Source organism: Enhydra lutris, unplaced genomic scaffold (assembly GCF_002288905.1).
Source record: "Enhydra lutris kenyoni isolate GAN:26980312 unplaced genomic scaffold, ASM228890v2 scaffoldscaffold13, whole genome shotgun sequence".
Classification (NCBI taxonomy): Eukaryota; Metazoa; Chordata; class Mammalia; order Carnivora; family Mustelidae; genus Enhydra; species Enhydra lutris.
Window position 1 is genome coordinate 35,786,085 of NW_019154097.1, and position 15,279 is coordinate 35,801,363.

At 46.8% G+C, this 15,279-nt stretch overlaps 1 protein-coding gene across 2 annotated transcripts in view; it reads right to left on the minus strand.

The window, feature by feature from the left end:
* Positions 1-15,279, minus strand: part of LOC111145789 (mediator complex subunit 27) — a 193,784-nt gene that overhangs the window by 67,155 nt on the left and 111,350 nt on the right. The window lies entirely within an intron of this gene.

The following is a 15,279-nucleotide window of genomic DNA, read 5'->3' on the forward strand; positions in this document are numbered from 1 at the left end:
TGCATATATATTATTTATTTATTTTTGAGAGAGAGAGAGAGACAGAGACAGAGAAAGAATCCCGAGCAGGCTCCATGGCCAGCATGAAGCTGAACGCAGGGCTTGAGTGCACGACCCTGATATCATGACCCAAGCCGATGTCAAGAGCTGGACACTCGACCGACCGAGCTGCCCTGGCGCCCCGAATCCCTGCATGTGTTTTAAGTAGCCACACAGGGGCCCACAAGTACATACATTCATTTGTACAGCTTCCTGTTTTGCCTTGATTTTCACTAGGTTAGTTTTCTCTGTGCCTACTACAATGTTATCCGCGTTATCCCCGAACTCTCTGCCTGACTCTAAAACTTCTCTCGCTACAGTCGGACACACCAGGCAACCTGTCAGTTCCATTTTTTCCTGGACACGTTCCTCTGAAAGAGAATCTTCTCTTTTTCTGGCCCAAATGGAACTTTTAACTCTCAAGGTTTACTAATCACTGACACTAAGTACTTAGCACGGTGGCTGGCACATACTACGCTCGTACTGGGACATCACGGGCCTGCTCTGCAGAAATGCCCTCTCTGAGCGGGACGAACTCTCCCCACCAGTGGAGGCTCGCTGTGATGACGTCAACCCACAGCACCAACAGAGCTGAGTCTGGCTCACATCCTCTGAGAATAAAATCATACCAGCATCTGTGCTCACCACCCAATCACACTGGGGAGGTATAATACAATAGCTGAGATGCAAAACTATCTATTAAGAGCTTTGTATTGGACTTCGTATCCATTGGGCATGATAAATTAAATTACATATCCATTAGATCAGGGACATATACAAGCTATGTTCTCTTGGGAGAAGAGGGAGATCAACTCTCCACTCACAGCATGACGATATCAGCTCAAAACCAGGGGCTCACAAGAGATAAGAGACAACATAATGCCATTTGTTAAAAAGTGAACACCAATGTGTCAGTTATAAAAGGCAGGGAGTAACTGTACTGAGGAACCTATCAGGTTTTCCTCAGAGAAATGTCCTCCAGCTTCAGACTTGGAGCTGAAGGGAGGGAAAAACCACAGGAGGCCCAGCGCTAAGTAACAAGGACAGTAAGAAGACCGGAGCAACAGTGTGTGAGAAGGGGGGGTGCGGAAAGCCACTTCCTCCTGGGAAAGGGAATCGACGGGAGACTGACACCTTTCGAGTGTGTAAGCGGCTTTTAGTAACTCAGTACCAAATAGCTCTCTCCTACCTCTAGGAAGGACCGTACGATAAGGGCCAGGCCTTGAAAAGTGAACTAGCTCAGAAAGAATGAGCAGTATTTCTTAAAAGCAAGGCCCCATGCTGTTGATTTTTTTTTTAAGATTTTATTTTTTAAGGTAATCTCTACACCCAATGTGGAGCTCAAACCCACAACCCCAAGATCAAGAGTCACATGCGGCACCGACTGAGCCAGCCACGTGCCCCCACCAATTCCGCTTTTTTTTTTTAAAGATTTTATTTATTTATTTGTGTGTGTGTGTGTGTGTGTGTGTGTGTGTGTCAGAGAGAGAGAGAGAGAGAGAGAGCGAGCGAGCGCACACGTGCATGGGTGAGAACCAGGGGAGGTGCAGAGGAAGAGGAACAAGCAGGCTCCATGCTTAGCATAGACCCCAATGCGGGGCTCAATCCCATGACCCTGAGATCATGACCTGAGCCAAAATCAAGAATCAGATGCTTAACCAACTAGGCCAGCCAGGCTCCCCCTCCCAGTCAGTTGATTTTTAAAATGGCGGAGGACACCACCTTTCCTGTAAAGAACAGACCACGACACTGCATGTCACCTCGCGCAGTCCCCTTCTAGATTTGTAGATTCATGATACAACCTTGGCTTTAGGCATAAATGCTATAAACAGGTAAAAAGATGAAGGAAGGAGGAAGAGAAATCATGCTGCATCACTGCCTGATGTTTTTTGAAATGGTGGATGACACAAGGCAAACTTCATGTCAAGTCACTGGAAACACTTCTGCATTTAGATACTTCTTTTCTAAATCTGTGTGTATGGTTGAAACCCAATTACTTCAGACTCAGCAGGAAGCAACAATCCACTGTCCTGTGTGATTGGAGGTCACTGCTAAGCATATGCTAATAAGGAGGGGGCGGGCAATGTCTTCGGGACCAATCCTCAATCAATAACCATCATAGCTCTGGACAGGAGAATGTGAATGAACACGTGGGACTTCAGCACCAAGGTAACATCATAATCTGGCTCCTTTGTACCTTTCACCTTGAAGGTTTCAAAATGCTTTCTGGAAAACCTGGCTCTTTAGGAGGCTAGAGAAATAGGGGAACGAGTAGGTTACGTGACGATTCCGGAAACCAAGCTCAGAGTGTGGATTTCCCGGACTCCATACCAACTACTTGACTTCAATTGCTTATTAGTGAGGGCCAGAGCTCTACACGAGCAGACAAGAAATGCCCCCTGCCTTTCTGGATTCCTTCATTAACGAGATCTCTGAACACAGGACAGCAGAGAGATCTGGGGCAGAACGTTTGGTTTCCTCTCCCATTGGTGATCTCAGATGAAGCTCAGAAAACTCAATCCAAAGATTTTGTGAAGTAAAAATGCACCTCAAGGAAACTGTTTTTCATTCACACGCCTAACATAAAGGAGATGCAAATTTTCTTTTTACAGGTGACATTATGTATTTGCCAAAAAGAGAAAGTCAGTTGCGTTTTTAACTGAGGAAAACAATGTCTAAATCCTAGAAGCAAAAATCAAAACATTTCATTTTCAGATACACCCAACCTTTAAAACGCAAATCCACCACCAGTTACTTGACAGAAATAAGGAAAGCTAGGAACATCAGATGATAGAAAGCTGGAGAGAGAATGACACTTTCTTTTTGCTGCAGGGGTGTGGTGGGGGGGGGGGCGGGCAGGGGAGGGGGGGGGAGGGGAGGGCAGGCTGGCAGGGGAGGTGGTCTCTGCCGTACCACCTCCTTGCCAGCACTTCAGCACTTCTAGGGATGTTGCCTCCCGAGCCCGCGAGCTCGCCAGCGTCTGCACAGAGCTCGGCAACGTGTCGCGTCCTACTCCGAGTGCAGGGCTGAGGACAGGTAGGAACAGCGTGCTCTCCTCCTACACGTCCACCATATGCTCCACTCCGTTCTGTGGCAGGATCAAATTCCCTTAATTTTTACCTTTGGAATATAGGCAAACAAGCAGTAACACAGCAGCGGTGACTAGTTTACACTTGAGCAGACGCGGCGCGCAAAGACATTAATTTAGTGCCAAATTGAGCAGTGAGTCACAATTTGCACATATCTGTCAACCTGTTAACAGGGTAATAACTTGGAAAGATTGCTGTTCCTATTTACATTACCGAGGCCTTTCAAAACGGAGAGCTGCTTGAAGCTCTCCTCCCAGAGCACTTGGTCAATGAGCCGGCTTCTGGTCTAAGGACTGGGCTAGAAACACAAAGTCCTAGAAATCACGGGTTCAGATCAAGGTGTGATTCTGAGCGTCAATATTTTCAGGCAGGAAGTTAACTTTAAGCGATTAGAGAATCCAAGCTGCCTGTTCTCCCCAGTTCCAGTCAGACTCTCAACGGTTTCCGCTTCCATTTTTCCCAGTGCGACCCGGCCCGGCCTTCTCCAATCGGTAAAGGCTTCCTTGGGACCAAGCTTCCGTCTCAATCACTTCACCATCTTGGCGGCGTCAGACATGATGATGCCATTCTCAGATTTCTAACAGTAATTTCTGAAGCCCTATAAGCCTTGTTCTTTCTGACTGTCTTCAAGTAGCTTGGCCTGCTCCTTTCGACGTCCTTATTCAGAGAATTGAAAAATACCGGGCACTCAGAGGTCCTCTCATCAGAGGACCCGTGACTCTACAAGTGACTGTGACATCTCCAAGAGGTGGCTCCGCCACCACATCCCAGGAGGCAGCCCCTGGACCGCCACCCCAGCATCTCCGCCCGTGCACCCCACTGCAGCCTCGAGGAAGGACACACAAACACTGCCTCCGAAACCTCCAGGCTTTCTGCAAACACATAAAGACTGTCAGGTTTTCCAATTTCTTTTATCGGTGTCTTTTAATCTTCCCGGGTCATGGAACCCTCTAGAAAGGTACTGCAAACTAAAATGCACAAATGTGGGACGCCTGGGTGGCTCAGTTGGTTAAGCAGCTGCCTTCGGCTCAGGTCATGATCCCAGTATCCTGGGATCGAGTCCCACATCGGGCTCCTTGTTCTGTGGGGAGCCTGCTTCTCCCTCTGCCTCTGCCTGCCACTCTGTCTGCCTGTGCTCGCTCTCTCTCTCTTTCTGACAAATAAATAAATAAAATCTTTAAAAAAAAAATGCACAAATGTACAGCATTTTACATGCTATATTTTATATGAACTGGAGTCCATGGGCCCCTTGAAGTCCATTCCTGAACCCCAAGTTCAGAACAACTGTTCTAGGCCTGTTTTGGAAGGGAGGTATCTGGTTTTCTTCTCTGTTTGTTTCTGAATGGTGAGCTTTAGTTTTCAACAAAGCTGCCGTCAGTTGAGAAATGAGCTCGTTCTTGCTGCAGCCCAGAAGTGAACACACTGAAGCGATCGGGGTACAATGACTCAAACAGTTCTTGTGACCCGAAAATCATGTTTCCGCAATGGGCGGCCAAGGTTAGTTTTTGTTTGTTTGCTTGTGCTTGAACACCTGCCTCTCACTGTCACTTAGCCCTTCCAACAAAGTCAAGGACCTGCTTCTGTGACCTTAGAGGCCACCCTAGAGCGAGTAACCATTTCTGCCCTCCAAAGTCGCATCACCATGCTTTCCAGAAGCTCCTTGCTTGTATCAGAAAGAGGTCCCTGCCTTCTGCATCACTGTGTAAGACATGGCTCGATGGTGAGCTTAAGTCTCGAGTCCTGAGCAGGCCGAGGAGGCTCCTACCACTCTCCAGCCTTAGCCGGCATCCTTCTTCCAAGGCTGGGTAGGCTTGCGCTACCTTGCACGCAGTGCACACTCCGCGTTCTCTGCTTGGAAGTCTTCCCACAACCACTTCTGCTCTCAGGCCCAAGTCAGTCCAGCTCACGCTTCAAGTCTGGTTTCCAGCTTAAATGTCACTTTCTCAGGGAGCCTTCCCGGACCCTTCCCCTCAGCCCCCATCCGTCAGTGTTCCCTACCTCACTTCTTATGGCACTTTTAATTCTCTTTGTAGCTCCCGTCCCAGTTTAATTAAGCAATTTTTCTAGTGATTATTTGCTTAGTGTCTGTCTCCCTGAAAGGATTCTCTGCGGGCCAGCTGGCTGCTTTATTCAATGCTGAATCCCAGCACCTTGCCAGGTACCCACTAGATGCTCCTTAAATATTTGCTGAATGAGTGGACAGCACATTAAAAGGAAGCCATGGAGGCCTAGGCCAGGCAGGAAGGAAACCACTAAAATGCAGAGTTCTCTGCCACGGACGGAGATCGGAGGTGCAGACAGGGCACCACATTCGCCACCAAAAGGCACCAACCAGAGCAACCGGAGAGCTCCAGGGACAAACCTCAAAGAGAGCAGGAGAGTCTTCAAAGTCTTACATCTTTACATGCAGCTACAAAATCCCCATATCTGTTGTAGGAGAAGCTCAATGCCTCTTAGAAGCAAGAGGCTTCTAAAGAAGTGCACTGTATTATTGATGGGCCGGTTTCAAAATGTCGCTTTTAATGAACTAATTAATTCTGCAAAAACATTCGTACAAAGATGCGCGCTACCAAACTGGGATTACGATACCAAAATGATAACACAACAGAATGCAGAAGACATTTCTAAAGACACCAGTTCTGCAAAACATTAATTTTCTACTCCACACATTAAAATATATTGCAAACTATTTGTTATTAAAAGCCTTAAAATAATTTGCTGGACAGATGGCTCGGTTCTCTAAAGTCTGACCCCTCCTCAAAAGGAAAAAAAAACCAAAAACCCAACCAACAAACCTGGACTCCAGCCAGGGATCCCGTGTTGGTGAGACGTTTAGCAGCTCAAACCAGATTTAAATAGCATCTACCCCACACAGTGTGTACGACACATGCTGTTCATTTTCTCCACCCATACGAAATCTGAAAGCTAGGAGTGCATGTATTAATAAACCACCTTTTTGGGGAGAGGGTAATGCCCAGCAGCTATCAAAAAGAGAATCATTGCACGCTCTGAAAACGGTTCAAGATTTCCCCCCACACCTGTCCAGAACGATGAGTCCAAGAGGGCTGCCAGTGGGTGGAACAGAAGGGGGTTTAATTACTGCATGAGAACGAAGCTGCCTGAGACTCAACAATCGGTCTCAGTATATGCTGAAGAAAGAAGACAGGAAACCTACGGCCAACTTCGCGGATTTGTAAGATATTTGGATCGTGTCTGTGAAAGCCTTCTGGTTATTCTCTCGAGAAAATTAAACGTATTTTCTCGACTATACACGAAAAGGCAAGGCTAGATGTACCACAGACAGGAATGAGAGCTTCTGCTCAGGCTTCTTCTCCATATTCTACTGCGCTGCTTTGCCCTCCCTGCCCAGAGTACCAACTGTGCTCTCACTCTCGTCTAAAGAAACACTCAGAACTTCACAATCTCCTATAGAAACTCGCCACCAGCAGAGAGGGCCGCCTAGATTAGCAAGAGCTGCTTCCTTGGAGCGACACGGTGGCCACGTCAGAGAAGTGGAAGGGAGATTTCCCTTAGGAACTTCGAACTATATGAATATGTTGCTGGAACAAATGCAGGGGAACCACCAAACAAAAGCTAACCCGCTTTTCCGCAAGCTAAAATCAATGCACAAAGACCCATCACATACAGAAACACAGAAACGAACCTGCCTGCCTTCCTTCTTCCCGGTGGGCGCCACGTGTGTACGAACTAGAACACATGGCAAATACCATCATAAAACCAGGATGCTTCTTCCACGTGATTTTAGCACGATTTAGAGAGGTCAGACATTATTAAATAGTCCTATCAGATCTGTTAATACCTATGTACTGAGTGCCCACGGTGCTCAACAAACGATGACTGTGTTCGGGGAGTGCTGTTAAATACTCAGGACAGAAAACCGAGGAATCATCTGCCCACAGAAGGCTTTCTGTGAGCACCGGATGGCCGGAGGGATGGCTCTAGCCTGTGCTTTCTGCCGGGGAGTCAGGATGAGCAGGAAAGCAGGCAGCGCTTTCCAGTTTTCAAAGCACTTCTGCATTCCTTACCTCATCCGTTCGCTCACCAACTCTGGGAAGTAAGAGAGGCGCGTCCAAAACTCCCATTTGATAAATGACAGAAAAAAAAAGGTCAAGCGACTTGCCCAAGGGAGCGGCGCAGGGGAGAGGCAGAGCTGAGCCCGATCCTATGTCTGATTCCTGTGCACCACTGTACTTTCATTAGGTCTGTAGGAAAAACAGATTTCATTTTTGTCACTGCCCAGACTTTTCATATAACAACAGAGAAATTTTAGGAGCACATTAACGAAATGAAAGCAATTTATGATGTCCCTTCTTCCCAGTCATTCAGGAAATACTCATTCGGTGCCTAAGTGAGCAGGGGAACAACACTGAGCAAGGTGATCTCTATCCTCACGGGGCTGACGCCCCACTCGCAGACAAGCCATTTTCCTTCAAGGCCACAGGATGAGCTCTGGAAAAACAGGATAACTAAGATAAATTTCCTTCCATTCTCCTGTTGGGTTTTGACACGGCAACCCCCAATTAATGTGCAAAATGTCAGGTAGCAGGAAGGGATGAAACACTTGCGCATTTTATATTAATGACTGAACACTGATTCAGATATCTGTGGGCCCCAGTGTTTCCTAAAACATCTGAACAGTGTATTAAGCTTAGGAAAGGATTATAATTTCACTCGCATCTACCTCCTCTACAAGCCCTTACATGCTACAGAGAGAGAGAACAAGCGAACAAACCCAAACAAGAAAAAACCCGTATGGAGCTTTCCAGCAACACCAATTAGCAAGAGTTACTAAATCAGTCATCTCTGGTCCGATCTGGTGAGATGACACTCGGAGCTCAGATGGGCAGTGAGGCATGTGTGAACAAATGACGCCGTGAGAAAGCAGCCCCGGGCCTCTGACTTTCAACCAGGGAGCTGGACGAGGCTTGCTGGAAAGCTATACCCCTTCCCAACTTCCCACGGCTTTCCTTCCCAGCCCCGGGGATAGCCGAGGCCTGGTTTGCCAGGGGTAGACCGGTCTGTTCACATTGGGCACTTCTTGGCAATGCTTTCACGGGGTGACTGTGTTCCACTAGTTCAGAATTTGCTGCACACGCACAGGACAAGATTGGGTTCCTATCTGACTTTTAGTGTCCCTGAGAACATACGTGGTAGGTTTCACGAAGAGAAATGTCAAAGACAATGCAAATAATCGCTGAACACCCAACTTGTTCCAACCACAACAACACATTAAGCAAATGCAGAAACGTCCAGAAACAGCCAACACATTTCAGGAAGACACAAAACTAACCCTCCAGCCCCGATCCTGGGATAAATTTGTTTGTACGAGTTTTACTTTCATTCATCAGGCCATCACTGCTTGAGGAGCGAGTCAGAGGCCCACTCGTCTCCAGTCCCTGCAATGATTTTGCACTTAATACACATTTTGTAAGCATTCCGTGGACAGGACTGGGTTAAGCAGACTGGATCAAGGCTAAATAAAAAACAGAGTCAGCAGAACCGTGTTCTGTAATGTCTCCTTTAATAAAAAGTAAAAAATTCGAAACCAGAAAATACCACCCACCAGTTTGTGGACACAGTGAGGTTGTCTCTTTCTGCTCCCCTTTCTGCCAGCAGCTGGATGGCAACAAATGGAAAGTGATGGAACCCGAAGCAGATCTTCTGGGGTAGGGTCTCTCTATGGGAACTCAGGGAACTGTCTCACACAAGGCCGCCTGGAGCACTCACTACCTGACTCCTCCCAAATCGGACCCCGTTTCTCTGCTGGCCCGAACCTTCAGCAGAAGACGCCCAGTGAATGATGGCCCAGCACCGTCACTCGTGGTGGCTTTTGCAACATATTCCAGTCTCACACAACATCTGCGACACTGACTGTTTAATGCTTACCTTTTCCACCAGACGGAAAACTCCATGAAGGGAGGCACAGACCATCTTGTTCCCTGCCACCAGCTCCGGGCACACTGGCCGGCGGACAGCGAGCTCTCCAGGGACACCCGACCCCTCGCAAGTGTCTGTGGCAGAGCAGAGCCGGAGGCTGGGGCTCAGGAATCCCAAGGACCCCGATGCTCTCCAGCGCACTGCCCTCATCTCAGTTACTTAAGGCTCTCTAAGCTTCGGTTTCCTCCTCTGTAACATAAAGATAAAAGCACTACCTTCTCCGTGCGGTCACTGTGGGAATTACAGGAACACGGAGCACATGCAGCACTTGGCAGAAAATGAGCAGTGGGCGACATCAGCCGTTCTTTAATACGTACAAATACTGCCTTCTTCTCAAGGAACTTCTGCTTGAGTCTGGAGGAATACAAGCCCCAGCAAGACAACCGCAGATGGAAAACCACTCAAAGAATACGCATTAAAGGTAGGGAATGTTCTTTCTGGTGTCCTGCTCACTTTTAAACACATGGCTGCATTGTAGTTATTAAGGGGAGCTCTTTTCATTATTTTTGAAGGAAGGCAGACAGGAGAGAGGGAAACCTGTTGCTGCCCTGGGAACAGGGCTGAGTATGGAAGTGAGATGGCGTGCCTAGATCTGGCTTCAAGAATGGGATTGAGACTGGATACCTTTCCCACCTCCCCACCTTCCACCGCTCTGCGCTGCGTGCCAGGAGGCTGACTTACATACAGCCTACGTCAACAAGCCTTCTAACCTCTGGCTTCCAGTTGGGCTCTGGCCAATGGAAAGCACTAGCTGGAGAGTCAGAGGACAGAAGCTCAAAGGCTCGGGTGGCGCAGGGGGGCTGTGACAGCTTAGTACTGACAAATACCAAGGACCCCAACCAACAGCGATGAAGGTCTGCTTCACACCCATCCAGCACAGGTATGAGCAGCAGAGCGTAACGAGGACTGGGACTGCATGGTGGCACAAGTCGGCTAGGATGACTCACTTCCATTTTGTTTCTAGCTGCGGGGTGGGGATGCGGGTAACAGCTATGTTTTGTGTTCCCTGTTTCTTCAACCCCCTGTCCTACTACTACCTTACAAAAACATAAAGAGCATGGGGTGGGAGTAAGACCAAAGAGACATGCTCCCTTCCAAACCAACCTACTCCTCCACAGTGTTCCCTGCCCCGACCCACAGAGCCAGGTGGACCTCCACAATGGGCTCCTTTCCCACCAGCTTCTGGGCGACGTGGAAGGTGGCCGGTGTGGGTGCTGAGGGTAGATACTCCGCCCGCATGTCACCAGGAATGGGTCGCACCCCTCATCACAGCTCTAACTCAGGCGTCCGGTAACCACACCCTTCGGGAAAGAACGAGCTTGCGGAACTGCACTCCTCCCTGCAGTTCCCCCCACCCCCCGGCGAGGTACCAGTCTTCTGTAAAGTCTCCTCAAACTGGAAATAGTCCCCTTGTTGGAGTCGCCTCCTGGGACAGTCGAAGACTCTTCTCACGTAAAACCTACGACATTAAAACCAGCCCTGTAATTTCACCCACGGTAAGAAATACGGCAAACTAAAGAACAGTTAAATGAATCGAGGGCGATGGTGATATGAAAAGTCTAAACCCATAACAAAATAAATCATTGCAGAGCCTCTGCTTACTACGTAATTCAACATCATTTGTTTAACAGGGATTTCCTAGATGCTGTAACTGTGGCTGCAGGCAGTTCGGAAATGCATGGCATTCGGACAGGATAAAGCAATCACAAGGAAAGGACCGTCCCCGAGAAATGGGGATCCCAGTCTCATCTTCTGCTCCTCTCCTCCTCCCTCTTTCTTCGCAAAGGGACCAGCAGCCCTGAACTGCAGGCAGGGGCCATTTCCTCTTGGACCACTGCAAGCACTAGTTTGCTCTTCGAAGGCCACTGCCAAATTCACACATGCCTCGGATTAACAATTCCCGCAGTGTGACGTGTACATTCACAAAGCAGTACATGAGGTGAGGTTACGTGATGCAGACGGACAAGCATTTTTCATCTGAATATATATGTATATAGAAAAATACATACTAGCACATAAAACCTGTGACTCCATTTCCAGGATGAGGCTAAGTTTTAATGATGAGGTTATTTAAAGGGAAATATTATGCAAATAACAGAACAGCGGACCAAGGTTATGGCAAAAATCCTAAAGGTGGCTTCTAGATGACTGAGTAGAGAAGACCCCTTCCAGTAAGGCAGGTAATTAAACAGCCTGGGTCAAGGAAGATTTTGCTTGTCTTTGTAAACTGTTTTTTTCCATTCTAAATATATCTTCGCCTTTGTATCTTAAAGAAAAAAAAAAAAAAAAGATCTTCAGGCATCCATCTAGAGCTACCGAAGAGAGAGAAATGGATAAGCAAACCAGGAGGGGCCAGGAAGTTTCGGTCAGCAATACCGTGAAGCAGGGTCTGTGGACGATCCATCCCCCGGGAGCTGGCTACCCTGGAACGTGTCTGGGAATGTGCAGTTTGGGCATGGGAAGGGAGTCTCCATAACAGAAAGTAAGATGGCTTTCACACGGGCAGCAGCATGGATGGCCACTGGCCCCAAAATACCTTTTGTCATCTAAAAGGAGTAAAAAATTGTGCCATGACACATTTCTCCCAGTGCAGCCAGAGCTAGGATTCTACCTGAAACAGGTGGGTGATGCCCGCGGGCCCTGAACCAACCCTCAGAGGGCGCCCTCTACAGGTGTTTACTGGCCTCACCAAACTACAAACAACACTTCTCTTTACGTCCCTGAACTGAGAAATCCTGTGGCTGTCTTTTCAAATCCTGTACAAACTCTTACACGCTGAAAATCAGAGGAGAAATAAAGTTAATCCTGCTCACCCACACCATCCCCACTCCTCTGAGCTCTACCTACGAGTTCAGTCCCTGCGGCACCCAATTCCAAGGAAACTTTCCTCTGCCCAGGGAGAGGGGAAAACTTTAGGGGAATAAAGCCCATCATTTATAAATAAGGAAGGTCGTAAGAATGATTTAAAAGACAAAGAAAAGAATAATGGCTTAGAAGGGTGACTCTATCCAGAAGATACAACAAATCCTAAATGCTCCTGAACGGAGTCAACGACAACAGGCCTTTCTTAGTATTATTAAAAGAAGCAGATAGGAAATCAGTTAAGACAGAGCATTTGAACAATGTGTTCAACTAACTTGACCTGAATGACATATATATCCTACATTCATCCCCAAACAGTAGAATATACAAACTTCTCAAGTGCAAAGAGAACATTCCCTCACACAGACCATAAGCTGGGTCTTAAAACAAGTCTAAAAATCATGCAGAATATGCTGTTCTCTGACAAAAACAAGTCTAAAAATCATGCAGCTGACCACAGCTGAAGTTAAAAATCAATCACAAAAATATATCAGGAATTGGGGCGCCTGGGTGGCTCAGTTGGTTAAGCATCTGCCTTTGGTTCAGGTCATGATCCCAGGGTCCTGGGGTTGAGAGCCCCACATCTGGCTCCCTGCTGAGCAGGGAGCCTGCTTCTCCCTCTCCCTCTGCCTGCTGTTCCCCCTGCTTGTTCTCTCTCTGTGTCAAATAAATAAAACATTTAAAAGGAAAAAATACATATATTTTTAAAGCCTCCCAAATATTTAGAAATTAAACAACCTACTTCCTAATAACTCGTGAGACAATGACTCACAAAATTAGAAAATATCTTGAACTGAAGGATAATAAAAGATATATGAATATGTGTAGAATGGCAGCCAAAGCCATGCTTGGAGGGAAGTTTATAGTTCAAAAGAGCTTACATAAACAATAAAAAATGAGTGAAAGATCAAAGATCTACACTTCCATTTTAAGACATTAGAAAAAGAAAAGCAAATTAAACCCAAAGTAAGGAGATGGAAGGCAATAATGTATGTAAATAAATGAAACAGAAAACGGACAAAAGGTAGAGAAAAATCACTGAGATCAAAAGCAGATAATTTGAAAGAAACTAAGTAAAACTGAGAAGTCTCTGGCTAGACTGATCAAGGAAGAAAAAGGAGCAAAGACAAAATGTACCAATATCAGGACTGAATGAGGAGACACCACTGAGACTCCAGAGATATCAGAAAGGTAGTAAGGGAGTACTACGAGTGGTGTTACGCCGGTACACTCAGTGGGTCTGATGACATGGACAGCCCCTGAGACATAATTCAGACAAGTGATTAAGAAGAAATAAAAACTTAAGGAGCTCTGAAATCTACTCCTTAAAAATTGAACTGGTTATCAAAAACTTTCTCAATAAAGAGATCTCCAGGCCCACATGGGTTCACTGGTTAATTGTATCAAAAATTTAGGGAAGCAGTAACATGAACTGCACAGAAACGTTCAGAAAAAAGAGGAGGGAACATTTCTCAATTCATTTAATGCAGCCAGTACCCTCCCTGATACTGAAATGAGAAAAAGCCACTACAATAATATATTCCTCTTAAAGAAAGACACAACATTCCTTAACAAAAGCCGGGTTTCCTCATCCCTTCTGTCTTCTCTTTGGAGCCTGGGACCGATCTTTCTGGTTGGGGAAGACGGACATGAATCCATCCCGAGGAGCTGCGGCCCCCAAGTGCCGAGCACGTCCCCCAGCGGTCGACTTTCAGCAGGGTGACCTCATACAGCAAAGCCCTCTGGCCTCTGTATTTGCCCACCTGGATTATTAAGCATTTCACATGCTTTTGAATATAGAAAGTATTTTGGGTATATTTAGATCTGTATATCACTATCAAAAATAAGACATTTCGCTCAAAATAATTTTTGGATAGAAAATATTTTCTTTTCTTATTGAGAGGGAACAATGAGTAAGTGAGGAAGGCAGTAGTGTAGTTCAGATCAGGTGATCCGGAGTCCCACTGGGTGGGTTCAAGTGCCGGCTCCACTAAGTGAGGCAAATTACTGGGCTTCAACCTCCGGAGATGAGGATAAAAATAGTATCTTTCAGGGGGTGGTTGTGGGACCGCAGGACATAACGCACAGGAAGAATCAGCGCATCTCCTCGTATCTCTCACACTCGGTAACACTAGGTTCGATGATGATGGTAAGTGAACACATCAAACTCTCATCCAGAATCCACGTAATGGGGTCCTTTCGCCAATGTGTCCTCCATCGCTCCTCCATTACCCCATGGTGTGTGGGGCGGGGGGTATGGAAAGGCCTGGCTCTCCCCCGCTCTCCTGCTCACTTGTGGGCTCACTTCTATCTTCAGAAGAGGAAGGTCTCTAACGGTCCCTCCAGTTCTAGTCAGGTCAGTATACATTTCCTCGGAGTGCACTATGCACACAAAGAAACAATTACACGGTTTCAAAGACTCTCCACTTTGAATGGTACATCCGGTAATCATGCTAGAAAACTCAGTCGATCAGAATACCCTATTCCTTAGCCTTTGCAAATAACTGGAATAACTGGAACATGCTGCCTTCGTCACTGTCTGGGGCGGGGGGTGGGCATTGCTAGATACTTCTGAAGAAATCTGTGACCAGAAAAGACCACTGTAGTTAACTCTTAGCACTAAAAGAGGAGTGTCTTAACGAGAGCCCCAGGAAACAATTTTGTAATCAAGGAAATTTACAGGAAGGCCTCCCCGCAACTACAGTTCACAAGTGAACGCTGACTGTGGCTGTGTAGGCTGCCCTAATGTGGCCAAGTAGGATGTTCAGAGAACATGTGTAATTAAAGGGCACGTATCTAATATGCCTTTTGCTTGAGGACCTCAGAATAAAACAGATAAAAACAATTATTTATTTAAACGTAAACTGCTTTAGAAATACAAGGAGCATAAGCAGAAGTATATGCACCCAGGTCCTTGAGTTCCTATATTTCTAACACCCACTCTTGTAAACAGATCTGCTGCGAGAACAGACGCAGACATAACTCAGTTTGAGCTGTGTCATATCAATCACTCCACTTAATTCTCCAAATATCACCATATGCACCTACTCATGAAGGTGTAACTCGAGCTCTGACCTGGGAAGGAGTGGGCGGGTGCGCACGTGTGTGTGTGTGCCCACACACACACACGCAATATTTCAGTGGGCAGAGCAGATTATTCAAGAGTTTGGGACACAGCTCATTAACGATAAAACACTGTCAGTTTCTCTTGCTCAGATCCCACAGTTGTCTTCGACAGGGAGGACTGCAGTGAATCACCCTGTGAATGAGTCAACACCACTACGGTGTTGTCAACTGCTTGGAACAGTGTTAATATGGAGGATTACGTGCA